Source organism: Schistocerca piceifrons, chromosome 7 (assembly GCF_021461385.2).
Source record: "Schistocerca piceifrons isolate TAMUIC-IGC-003096 chromosome 7, iqSchPice1.1, whole genome shotgun sequence".
Taxonomy (NCBI): domain Eukaryota; kingdom Metazoa; phylum Arthropoda; class Insecta; order Orthoptera; family Acrididae; genus Schistocerca; species Schistocerca piceifrons.
The window spans coordinates 177,127,545-177,141,785 of NC_060144.1; positions in this window are offsets into that span (position 1 = coordinate 177,127,545).

Here is a 14,241-nt window from a genome sequence, read left to right on the forward strand (position 1 = left end):
TAGCTATCACATAAAAATAAAAATAAATTAGATTTCCTATTGACAACGAATATTACAAGCTTTTTTTTTCTCAGTGTCGTTCTATATGGTGTAGTCCGCCCCGATAGCTGAGTGGTCAGCGTGACGAATTGCCGTCCTACGGGCCCGGATTCGATTCCCGTGTGCGTCGGGGATGTTCTCCGTTGAGGGACTGAGTGTTGTCTTGATCATCATATCATCCCCAGCCAGCGCGCAGATCGCCCAATGTGGCGTAGAATGTAGTAAGACCTGCACCAAGGCAGCCGGACGTACCTCGTAAGTGGCCTCCCGGCCTATGACGCCAAACGCTCATTTCCATATATATGATGTTTATTAGTGTATCTTTCTCTTTGTTCTTCGTGAATCCACTTCCGTCACCCTTCACATCAAAACCATTTTGCCCCATGTACTATAGAAAAGTGTCATTGTGTGGTTTAAGAAGAGGGTTTCTTTCTTTTGTTCATCTTCGTAGGGCTTCTTAATTAAGCCGATGAGACATCTGAGAAAAAAAGAAATTATAAAACAGTGATAAATGCAGTATTGAGGTTCGCATGCGATGTGATAGGAAACTCGGTGGAAAGTTTCCGCTTGTCGCTGCAGCATACAGCATAGCACGTGCTTCTCAGGTGCAGAGCACGTCTGTGCACGTGTGCGGGGAATCGTGATCGTCTCCTCCCCTCCCGTACCTAACCCATCCCTCCCCATCCCTTCCAGGCGCCTGTCACAAAAATAATTACGAGGCGCCGGCGTGACCCGGCCAAAGCCGGAAGATTACCCGCCTGCGATTGTTTCCCGTGACGTTGCTACTCGCCCCTCTGCAGCGGAGTGCGTGTCGCGGACCTTCCGGCCGTAGCCTCTCCGACCCGTGACGTCAACGTGGCGTTTCCGAACACTAATATTTTAGCCGTGGATTTTCCGACCGTTTTAATAATAAGAACACCGCTTTACATTATATCCAGTTAGGAGTGGCTAAGCACATAATAAATTACATGGGCATGTTGAAATTTTTTGTATAAATTTTAATTTCGCACTCTATTTTGTGTAAGAAATCCAGGGATTTTAAATAGCTTCCTAAATCCCCCGAGTCGTTTTAAATCTTTACAATGTCTCTTACCATTTTTTCAAGATTCATGCACATTTTTTGAGGAGCCAGGCCAGTGGAATCTCTTTAAATTTCAAATACAGACTTTGCTGCTTCCTCCTTCATCCTGTTCATCAGAAATTATACGTTCGGATGTTTTTCATTCACAAAGGAATTTGCTTTCCTATGTCAATCTTCGGCAGCGTTCGTGGTCCTATGCCAAAGGTTAAAAACGTTCCACATTTCATTTTGTATGCAAGTAAGTTCCGTTCGTTGATTAACTATATAGTCTACATCTACATCTACATGATTACTCTACAATTCACATTTAAGTGCTTGGCAGAGGGTTCATCGAACCACAATCATACTATTTCTCTACCATTCCACTCCCGAACAGCTCGCGGGAAAAACGAACACCTAAACCTTTCTGTTCGAGCTCTGATTTCTCTTACTTTATTTTGATGATCATTCCTACCTATGTAGGTTGAGCTCAACAAAATATTTTCGCATTCGGAAGAGAAAGTTGGTGACTGAAATTTCGTAAATAGATCTCTCCGCAACGAAAAACGTCTTTGCTTTAATGACATCCGTTCCAACTCGCGTATCGTATCTGCCACACTCTCTCCCCTATGACGTGATAATACAAAACGAGCTGCCCTTTCTTGCACCCTTTCGATGTCCTCCGTCAATCCCACCTGGTAAGGATCCCACACCGCTCAGCAATATTCTAATAGAGGACGAACGAGTGTAGTGTAAGCTGTCTCTTTAGTGGACTTGTTGCATCTTCTAAGTGTCCTGTCAATGAAACGCAACCTTTGGCTCGCCTTCCCTACAATATTATCTGTGTGGTCTTTCCAACTCAAGTTGTTCGTAATTTTAACACCCAGGTATTTAGTTGAATTGACAGCCTTGAGAATTGTACTATTTATCGAGTAATCGAATTCCAACGGATTTCTTTTGGAACTCATGTGGATCACCTCACACTTTTCGTTATTTAGCGTCAACTGCCACCCGCTACACCATACAGAAATCTTTTCTAAATCGCTTTGCAACTGATACTGGTCTTCGGATGACCTTTCTAGACGGTAAATTACAGCATCATCTGCGAACAACCTAAGAGAACTGCTCAGATTGTCACCCAGGTCATTTGTATGGATCAGGAACAGCAGAGGTCCCAGGACGCTTCTCTGGGGAGCACCTGATATCACTTCAGTTTTACTCGATGATTTGCCGTCTATCACTACGAACTGCGACCTTCCTGACAGGAAATCACGAATCCAGTCGCACAACTGAGACGATACCCCATAGGCCCGCAGCTTGATGAGAAGTCGCTTGTGAGGAACGGTGTCAAAAGCTTTCCGGAAATCTAGAAATACGGAATCAACTTGAGATCCCCTGTCGATAGCGGCCATTACTTCGTGCGAATAAAGAGCTAGCTGCGTTGCACAAGAATGATGTCTTCTGAAACCATGCTGATTACGTATCAATAGATCGTTCCCTTCGAGGTGATTCATAATGTTTGAATACAGTATATGCTCCAAAACCCTGCTGCAAACCGAAGTCAATGATATAGGTCTGTAGTTCGATGGATTACTCCAACTACCCTTCTTAAACACTGGTGCGACCTGCGCAATTTTCCAGTCTGCGAACTGCGTGACCTTCTCTTCACTGGGCATTTGCACTGTTATTACCGTCAATGTTGCACCAACACTGTTCAGTGGAAGATGTGCCAATGCAACACACATGACCCAAAACAATCAGGCTTCTTCTTTATTCGTGTGTGCTTCCACTCATCCCAGTTCTTGCATTTTCTGCCAGACATTGCTTGAAGCACAAAATTGCAACCAGCGAGGGATGTTTCGAATAACACTGTTCTCATAGCTTTGACTGTAGCCATTCCATAGTCTAATACTGCAGATTTCGTGGCTATCTCATTTTTCAGATGGGAAGATAGCCTTTCCTATGTTTATATAAGTGTGATTCCTGTTTTTTCTGGGATGTCCGAAAGAACAGACACCATTCTCGATTCTGCTGCCATACAGATAGATGATGAAATGAAACATGAGCCGCATTTGGGCATTGAAATAAATACAATAGAGACAAGTGAAAATTTATGACGGACCGGGATTCGAACCCGAATATCCTGCTTTATGCGAGCGATCGCCGTAATCGTTTCGGCTGTAGTTGTCAGTGTGCGCTACGTAAGTAGTGTGACAACATGGAAATTTGAGTTTGACAGCAAGCTTGTTCTGATAGCTGGTGCGGTTAAGGCGACCGGTAGTGTAAAGCCGGAAATATGGTTTCGAATCCAGGTCTGGCATAAATTTTCACTTATCACTGAATCATTTCAGTGACTAACTGTGGCCGATTTCAAAATTTATTTCGTTTCGTCATCTTTCATGTGTGTTTAATTTTATTTGGAAGGAAACCAAATAAAACAGGAAGAAATGGTTACCTCTGCTAAGAGCAAGCCTTCCCACAGAGCCAACACCGTCCAACCTTAACTGAAATCGGGACCAATACACGACTCGTTTCATCCTTTCCACGTCCGCCCCGATAGCTGAATGGTCAGCGTGATGGACTGCCGTCCTAAGGATCCCGGGTTCGATTCCCGGTTGGGTCGGGCTTTTCTCGGCACAGGGTCTGGGTGTTGTGTTGTCTTCATCATCATTTGATCCCCATCCGGCGCGCAGGTGGCCCAATGTGGCGTCGAAGCCTTGCACCAAGGCGGCCGAACCTGACCCGTAAGGGGCCTCCCGGGCAATGACGCTAAACGCTCATTTACATCCTTTCCACGACCTAGATGTAACTAGCAAAGTGGGATGTATTTGCTAAAGGTACGGACAACTGTCTTGGTTGGATTCCCCCAAAAGCAAAAAACTGCTTGTTCGAACTATGATAAGTGCAACAAAGAAGGCCATACCTAGGGGCTACCGGATATTCCAGGTTTGAATGAAACTACTGAGAAATAGTATGATGAATTTCTAAGTAGCGGGGACGCGGAAATAGCGGGTAACCTGTTTCATAGCCTTAATACAGCTAGAAGAATTAGGTGGACAGAGGCTGTTAAATCAGTCAATTTTCAAATTTCAAGTAGAAAAGCATGGCCATTACTAAGGTAGGTGGATGGAAACAAAGTAAGGAACAACAGTCATATATCAGCTAATAGGATTGCATCACATCTACTGTCCACATCAAGAACACCAAGGGAAAAAATTCATACAAGATACATCAGACGCAAACTTACATTGCTCTAAAAGAACACGAATGAACAATCTGACTTCTCAAGAACTTTCTCCCTTCCTGAAATTTGTGCTGCTCTTAAAACTCTAAAACCCAGAAAGGCACCCGGAAGTCACGGAACCCAACCAAAATTTCTTCAGCATAGTGGGGACTACGCAAGACGATGGCTGGCGGATTTCTTATCTTACATTATGATATCTGGTTCAGTCCCACAAAAAAAATAAAGCAATCAAAAATCGTATCAATACTCAAGCCCAGCAAAGCACCAGGCCAGCCTAAGAACTACCACCTAGCCGCACTATCGAGCACTATTTATAAGTTCCTTGAAAGAATTCTATACAATCGGATTAGTCCAGTAATCTTTCCGAACCTCCTCTTGAGCAAGCTGGATTCCGCCCAGGACGCAGCTGTGTTGATCAGGTCTTATCTTTAACACCATTAACTGAAGCAGGATATCAAATGAGGCAGAAAAAATCAGTTGCATTCATTCGATCTAAGTGCAGCAGAAGACACAGTTTGGAGGCATGGACTGCTTCATAAATTATTGCAACTTGTCCCATGCAAAAGGACAAAGAAACTATTCGACAACATGTTAACTGGAAGGACATTTACTGTAACTACAGAAAAAGATATTAGCTGGCGAAAAGTGTTTTGAATAAGGGCTTACCACAGGAATCCGCCCTTTCTCCTCTCTTTTTTAACCTATAGGTTTCTGATATCCCCTCAACACGGATCAGAAAGTTTGCCTATGCACGCGACTGGACAATAGCTACTTAACACAAAACTTTTGAAAGAACTGAAGAAACCCTAAGCCGCTATTTCCACAAATGGAGGTTACAACCGGAGTCAAATAAAACAAAAGTTTCATGTTCTATTTACTACTTTGGCACACAGAGCCCTCGATGTCTATGTTGAAGGAGACTATCTTCATCATAATATGCACCGAAAATAGCTTGGAATCACGTTAGATAGGACACTTCCTTTCAAGGAGCACTGGACACGAACGTCTGCTAAAACCAGAAACAGCATTCTCCATAAACTCCACGGCTCTCGCTGGGGTTCGTCAGCCGACACTCTCCGAGTATCAGCACTCGTCTTGATGTACTCAATGAAGAGTACTGTGAGCCTATCTGGCTTGATGGTCCACACGTAAACGAGATAGACGTACAACTTAACGAGGCCATGCTCATTGTTAGTGGGTCAATACGATCTACTCCCACATACTGGCTACATATCTTGAGCCACATTCCACTTGCTTATATCACGCGGAAGAGCGCGCTACTGCGTGAATACCGGAAGATTGCTAACAGCACCGACCTTCCAATCATAGACGACGTATTCCCTGTGGAGCGAAAAAGACTAAGATCCAGACAACCCTCTCTCATTACAGCCAGGACTCTCGTGGAAACCGAATTCAGTCCCATCGGTGAATCGAAACGCTGCTGGCAACAAAACCGTTCCCCACAATGTCTGAAGCTGCCTTGTACCCGAAAGAAATCCCCTGGATTCGACCAGCCTCGGACGATTTGGACTATCCTCAACCCCATCCAAACGCGCCATGGTCTATGTGCAGACACTCTCTACGAGGGGGGCAAAACTTCATCACCATCGTGTGACTGTGGCGTGGAACGACAGACAGTTGCTCATGTTGTACCGACATGTCCCACACGTGCCAGAGGGGTCTTTCTAAGATTTCTTCACAGCGACGAGTGATGTTATACATAAAAGACCTTGATATCCGTCTATAGCTGTTGTTATTTGTGTTATTCTATGCTAGAGAGCTGTGCTTAAATGTTGACGTGTAGTAGTTTTGTTATCTTTGTGTATGTATTGCAATACAATAAATAAATAAATACCATCGATTCTTCTTCTGTGCTTCCGATGCCGACGTGTATTACGCAAAACCGGTTGGTCGAAAGTGCCACAGAACGTGTGCACCTACAACAGTGTCGGAAACGCCATGGTCGGTGAGTCCACGTAGCCGAATTTCTTAGTGAGAGAACTATGACGTCCCGGCCACAAGGACAAGGCCTTCAGGTGAAAGTGAAGCTTACCACAACACATTAATACCGTTAAATGGTCTGATTAATTTTGATACTTCACGTCGGAAACTAATACAATTTTAATATTTTTGTTTCCTGAAGTGAGACCGAGCGAAGCGGCGCAGTGGTTGGCACACTGGACTCGCATTCGGGAGGACGACGGTTCAAACCCACGTTAGAACATGCTGATTTAGGTTTTCCGTGATTTTCCTAAATCGCTTCCGGCAAATGCCCAAATGATTCCTTTGACATAGCACGGTCGGATTCCTTCCCCATCCTTCCTTAATCCTATGGGACCGATGACCTCGCTGTTTGGTCCCCTCCCCCAAATCAACCAACCCATCATGAAATGAAATTACGGAAACGCCACAATCTACTTAATACGGGTGATCTGTTCCGGTCTCCTGATACGGTAGTTACGACGACGGTCATGTTTTAATCATCTTCTCGCAGTAATAAAGCTACATAATTAATTTTTTAAATAGTTTGCTGGTTTATTTCTGCAGTTCTGCTGAACAATGACATCCCCATCTACAGTACAGCAGCACGCCGCTAGAGAATCCAAAACAAAATGCCGCAGCCCACCCATTCAGTGGGGTGTAGCTTGGTACTTCGTTTCCCGAATTTCAAGGAAACCAATGCTACTGAAACCCATACTGAACTGGGGGAAATATACGATAACACTGTATTATCATGTGGCACAGTGAGTAGACGCTTTCTATGCGGTCATACAAGTGTGAATGACAGAGAACTCAGTGGTTAGCCATCTGCTTGTGAAGAAAGGGAATCGTAAGAGAAGTAGAGATCCTGGTACTCGAAGACCAGAGGAACACAATCAAGGGTGTAGTGGAAAAAGTGAAAATCAATGACGGATTGCTTTTCGACGACTTGCACAACAGCTTGAACGTGACAAACGGAGCCGCCTATTGGATTCCAGGATTACCCACTGCCATTCAGAAATGTTCGCCGAACCGGGGCAACAGCGTAAATATTGCAGCTCGATTAGTCCAATGCGAACGAATTCTTCAGCCGCCTAACCACTTTGAACGAGTGATGAGAGTATCTCAATGATCCTGAAAGAAAGGATTAAAGGAATCCCTGGAAACACATAGGTTCACCACCGCCGAAAAGTACGGTGGTAGCGGCTGATACCAACAAAGGGTCTGCGCCTGCCCCTTATCGCCGATTTGGTCCAGTTTTATCGTATATGCAGAGCTTGGCCAAAAATTAAAATGAAAGAAATGGGCCCTCCAGATGGGTAAACGTTTCGAAAAAATAGCATTTTCGGCACGAATCGGGTGTGGCGTGAGGCATGCGCCATTTGTGTTAGCTCCAGACGGCGTTCGGGGCAGCTGAAGGACTACATTACGGTAATCCGAAGATCATTAGATCGAGTCCGTACGCGTAATTTGTTTTCAGTTTCTGCGTTATGCACACTGCAAATAAAGCTAAAGAATCATCAGTCTATTGTGTTTATTAACATTTAAAAAACCGTGAAAAGGAAAAGCAAAGGAAAATTTGAGATTACATATAAATTTCCAAGAAAGGATTGCACTTACAGTGTCCATGAAGATTCTGCAAATAATTTTCCAGGAAGAGACTGTAATTAAATCATACCGGCCTCCTTATTCTGTCATTTTCATTTTGACTTTCGAATATGCCTCTGCAGTTTCACGCGAAAAATAGCTTCTCCGCAAATGCCGAGAAAAATTTCGCTTTTCCTGTTTTTACGATGGATATCGCTCCAGTACGTGTAAATCATCAACTGAAAAAAATTAAAGTATCTAATTTTATAAACGAAGTTCTGATGTACGCCTTCTAGTCCCTTCCTGGAAATTTATTTCCAGTCCAAAATTTTCTTTCTCTTTTCATACCCTTTATGAAAATATTAATAAATAGAATATATTGAGCATTATTTCAGTTAACTTTTAGTGTAAGTAGCGTAAAAATTATAAATAAAAAAGGGAAACATGTGTCCGTCTAGAGACTCGACCCCAGGACCCTCGGTTTACCGTTCTATACTCTTTCCGCTGCACCAACCGTTGTGTGGAAAGTACACTAACAAAGGAGGGGTGTTCAATGCGTTATGCAACACAGTTATTTTCTCGGCCAATTTAGACGGAAGAAACTGCAGAATTTGTTGACGGACATCGTGAAATATTCCCGCTTCAGCCCCTACAGTTTCATGAAGTGGCGATGCGACAGGTAGGCTTAAAAGTGACTTCTGTAACGGATGTAAAGGTACGTTCCAAGCAGAAAGCTGTCATTGAGTTTCTTTTGGCGGAAAAACAGAGCATCGTTGACATTCATAGGCGCTTGAAAAATGTCTACGGAGATCTGATAGTGAACAAAAGCACACTGAATTGTTGGGCGAGGCGTCTGTCATCATCGCAACATTGTCGCGCGGACCTGTCCGATATGCCGAGTGCTCGCCGGTCGCACACAGCTCTGACTCCTGCAATGTTCTCATTCGAGGTGATGGATGGATCAAAACAGAATACCTCACTGCTCAACTGGGTGTCTCTGGACTCCTCTTTCTCATCCACACTACAGCCTGGATCTCGCACGTTGCGACTTGCAGCTATTTGGCCCAATAAAGGATGCACCAAGTGGGAAGCAGTACGCGGATGACAGAGACGTTATTGATGCAACAAGACGTTGGCTCCGACGTCGACCAGTTGAGTGATACCACGTGGACATAAGGCTCTCCCAGTACGGTGGCGTAAGACCGTCGCAGTGAACGAAGATCGTGTTAAAAAACAGGGCTTTGTAGCCAAAAGAGTGGGAAATAGTATGGTTTACAGGTATCTTGAATAAAACCAATCTGGTTTAAGAAAAAAATATGTTGCAGTATGTGGTGCGCGACTCTAAGACCTTCAGTACACACACCATCAGATTATGTCGCTCTAACGAAGTAGGCGAGTGTCAGCAATATGTCTCGTCGTCTTGTCGTGGCGTGTTTATCTTCTGCCGTTAGGTCAGACGATAGAAATGCCAGTTGCACGTTTAGAGTAGCAGATTGACAGTGACCAACTTTAAACAGAACTTCATTAATTTTCACACACATTTATTAAAATAATAACAAGCATAAAAATTACTTAACTTGGTTCTGGATGCTATTTACAATTGACATTCTGAAGTTCCTTTGGTAGTGGTACGCTAATCTTATTCAGACTGGTGCAGATAAATGCAGACTGGTACTGACTGGTGCAGACAAATGCAGACTGACTGATCGGAGGTCTGTACACTCGTTATAATGCCTCGCGCATTCATGTATCACTGCGCGAGTATGATCCGTGAGGAGAAAAGGTTCTACGTTAGCAGCAATTTCATTGGCTGCGTTACATATTAATACGCGGATCGGCGGAAGCCGAATTTGGTCCGTCTCTACGGCAGCGCCATCTCGTAGTGCGAAGACGGACGAGCGCTGCGCCTGCGCTGTTGTGCTTAGCGGGGCGCGCTCTAGTGGGAAACCTGTGTACGCGCTGACTACGCGGAACTATGCACACAAGACATTACTTATCTACGTCCCTTGTAAATGACTCATGTCTCGCCCGACGCGCATCATAAACGCTTGACCATCATGAGCTCCCACCTCTGTTACTTTCATTTCAGGCCTAGCTTTGCATGTACCACAGATTTTGATTCGATAGCCTCGTGAGTGCTTTTTGAGACTGTGGTGCTAACACATTATGCTCGTAAGCGCCAAATCGTTATTTTATTTTTTTTTTTCCAAGTCAACGGCCCAGCTCATTCTATGTACGACACAGTTATGTGTGCTGCTTGTTTGGGCTTTCGCGTCATTCTTTCTATTCTTCTCAGAAGGCATCCAGTGACCCCTTATTCTTTCCTCGGGGTAAGAAACCAATTTCCAAAATACGACGGCGAAATTTTCAAATTTCCTGAAAGCGAAATTTCAGGCTTCATCAACGAAGCTCTCTCCCAAGTTCTACAGCGTTGCGAAGAATGTATCACATTGCTGAGCGCATGTCTAGGGAAGGATAACACCGTCATCATATTTCGTGAGCATAGTTTGACTTTTTGTGGAGTGATAAATGAAACTGTATGACTACACTTCGTAGTTTATATCGAGCCTGTGTTTTCCCCAAAGATCGCGTCGTCACACCAAAGTCAGCAACGCATATCATTACCACAGGCATTAGTAATGTCTTGCTGCAATCCGCAACGACGAATGGGGAAGGCTGAAGAAGACACGTCCTCTCAGATCAGCAACACCCTCGCACGGAGCTCAATGCAGAGTCAAGCATGGAAGTGCTCTGTCCCAGTTTGTGTCCTCAGCTGAAACAGCCTGCAACATCGAGTGGAAGCAAAGCGTTATTTAACCCTCGGATCGAAATAGACTTTTGCAAATATTGAGCGCGGTAGTTCAAGAGAACCATTTGTTAATCAGTGCATCAAGTAATCCTTTAATAGTCAGTGACAGCTGTAAATTATGAAGCACTCCTGTGGCAAGGGATTCTATCAAGTTAAGTTAATCTTTTTATTAATTCATGTAACAATGTGAAGTAATATTTCGTGTTTTTTAAGGCCAATGAGCCATCAAAGAACCCAAAATTATGGCCAAATGATTGTAGTTCGTATGGTCACAATAGAACGTAAGAGAGATTTTCCTAACCTAAAAGGCCTATATCCACACAACACGTAATGCTATCCGAGTAATAGTCTCCGATGTGTAGTACAGATGAGCGTTATTAACAATCGACCTTTAGTTCCCCGTCTGATAGCGGGCATCAAGAAATCCTCATCCGGAAAAGTCACAGAAACGTCTTTCGTTGAAGCTTTTCAATCGGCACCAAAAAAGAGGTTGGTGATCGATTCTGGGTACTATGCTGTCATCATTACTTAAACCAGCCTCCTAAAGAAACAGAGTACGTCCTCGATTTGCAGTCGGATACACTCACTGCACTTCATCGCTCCCGCCAAACCAGACTCCACATCTCTGGCTAGACCTCCAAGTGTAGACTGACCATCCTTGTCACGTCAGATATTTCCCGGCGGGATCTGTTACTCAACAAGCGCTAGCACTCGCAATGATCATTATAACCAACCGAGTTAATTGTAGGCCGGCCGGTGTGGCCGAGAGGTTCTAGGCGCATCAGTCTGGAACCACCCGACCGTTACGGTCGCAGGTTCGAATCCTGCCTCGGGCATGGATGTGTGTGATGTCCTTAGGTTAGTAAGGCTTAAGTAGTTCTAGGGGACTGATGACCTCAGATGTTAAGTCCTATAGTGCTCAGAGCCATTTGAACTAAGACATTTTACCCCTGCTTGCTGGTGGGGGGAAGTGGGAAGGAGGGGGGAGGGGTGACGGTTGAAATACCAGCTCAGCGTTATTTTTTCGCTGGTTTTCTAAATCATTTCGGCAAACGCCGCTCAAATCCTTTGAGACAGACGCAGCCGACACCCTTTCCCCCTACAAGCTTGTGAGCTGTACCTAATAACTTCGTCGTCAACGCAACGTGAAGCCCTGGTCATTATTTTTTAGTTCGAACATAGGTATCTTCCACGCTTTTCCGTACCGCTCTGGAATAGTGGAACAGTAGACCTCTTGTTCAAGCCAACTCGTCTTTTACAAGACACACTTTGTTTGATTTATGATCAAGCGCAATGTACTGTTCGTGTAGTCTTCTGGTTGAGCTTCTAATTTGCTTATTTATCTCTATATTTTGTGATAGACCTCAAGTTGACGAGATTTTAACCTCTCCATTACTTCGGAGACCGTAGCAACTCTCTCGGCAGGTGCATCTCCTGCTGATGCACGTGTACTCAATACTTATCAGCTTGCAGCACCTACTCTCACAGCTTAATGTTGCTTTTCTTTAGAAACAAGCAAAATATGCGGCCGTTAAAATAGTTGACCACCTCTCTTATAAAATGAAGATGCTGGAAGATAAATAAAATAAAATAAAAGAATTGAAATCATTCCTAAATGACAACACATTGTACTCCAAACATGAATTTATGAGTATATGCGTGTCTGGGTTGCATTCATCAAATTTTGTTGCAGATTAAGCTTAAAATATTCAATTATGTAAATGTCAAGTACGCAGCCATATTTTCATAGAGACAGTGTTCTTATTTATTAACATGCTGACACGGACGACATCCGGTCAGTTTGTCTCGAATATGATCCACGAATAGACTTAACAATGGTACGAGCATATGCACTGCGTTCCCAGATATGCAAGTGACTCTCAGGCTTTCTAAGTAACAGAACCCAGTACGTTACCTTCGTCGGCGATTCTTCTTCAGAGACAAAGATATCGCCAGGTACGCCCCAGGGAAATGTGATAGGACTCTTCTTATTCACTATACACGAGGGCGTGCCGAAAAGTAGAGCTGCAGATGTGAAAATTCTTACAGCTTTTTTAAGTAAATCAAATGTTGCTAACATTGACACCAATATTCTTCATGCCAACATTTTTATTTCTCAACATAGCCACCTTGGCGGCGAATACCTTTCTCCCAACAAGGAAACAATCTGTCGTGGATACCGCGCGCGGCGTGTCAAATAGTCGTCATTTAGTGAAACGACGAGTTAATATAGCAACGATTACATGGTATGAATATGAACTCGAAGTGAGGTTGAAACTGGTCGTCCCATATAAAGAATGTGTAACAATCTAGACATTCTAATAAAAAGGTTTTCGAGGGAGTTTTGTTTTCTAATGGTTAGCCTCGATTATCAAGTGAAAATTTTCCTACTTTCTATCGAAATACGTGTTGCCTAGTTACCTTCGTCACTTCATGGGCTATACAATGTAGAAAAATACTACCCGAAAGTGCATATTGTTGGTTTCTGGTACAAATTTAACACTGCCCTCTAGTTGGTTAATATGCCTTTAAGCAGCCAGTAAGAACTAGTCTATACAGCAACTGTACAATCTAATTAAAGCTAACACACACACACACACAGACACACACACACACACACACACACACACACACACACACACACACACACACAACACACACACACCACACACACACACACCAATGCTACTAAGCCCGTCTACATCTACATTTATACTCCGCAAGCCACCCAACGGTGTGTGGCGGAGGGCACTTTGCGTGCTACTGCATTACCTCCCTTTCCTGTTCCAGTCGCGTATGGTTCGCAGGAAGAACGATTGCCGGAAAGCCTCCGTGCGCACTCGAATCTCCATAATTTTACATTTGTGATCTCCTCGCGAGTTCTAAGTAGGGGGAAGCAATGTATTCGTTACCTCATCCAGAAACGCACCCTCTCGAAACCTGGACAGCAAGCTACACCGCGATGCAGAGCGGCTCTCTTGCAGTCTGCCACTTGAGATTGCTAAACATCTCCGTAACGCTATCACGCTTACCAAATAACCCTGTGACGAAATGCGCCGCTCTTCTTTGGATCTTCTCTATCTGTCAGAACGACCTGGTACGGATCCCACACCGATGAGCAATACTCAAGTATAGGTCGAATGAGTGTTTTGTAAGCCACTTCCTTTGTTGATGGACTAAATTTTCTAAGGACTCTCCCAATGAATCTCAACCTGGCACCCGCCTTACCAACAATTAATTTTATATGATCATTCCACTTCAAATCCTTCCGTACGCATACTCCCAGATATTTTACAGAAGTAACTGCTACCAGTGTTTGTTCCGCTATCATGTAATCATACAACAAAGGATCCTTCTTCCTATGTATTCGTCATTGTTTTGAGCAACAGAAGCAGACATCTCTCGTGCCTTAAACAGCAACGTTAAAATACTTTGGCCAGACTGTAGATATAGCAATGATTTGGTATCTTTAAACGCAACTTGTACTTGTTGCATGCTTTTTACTATAGCTATAATGAACTG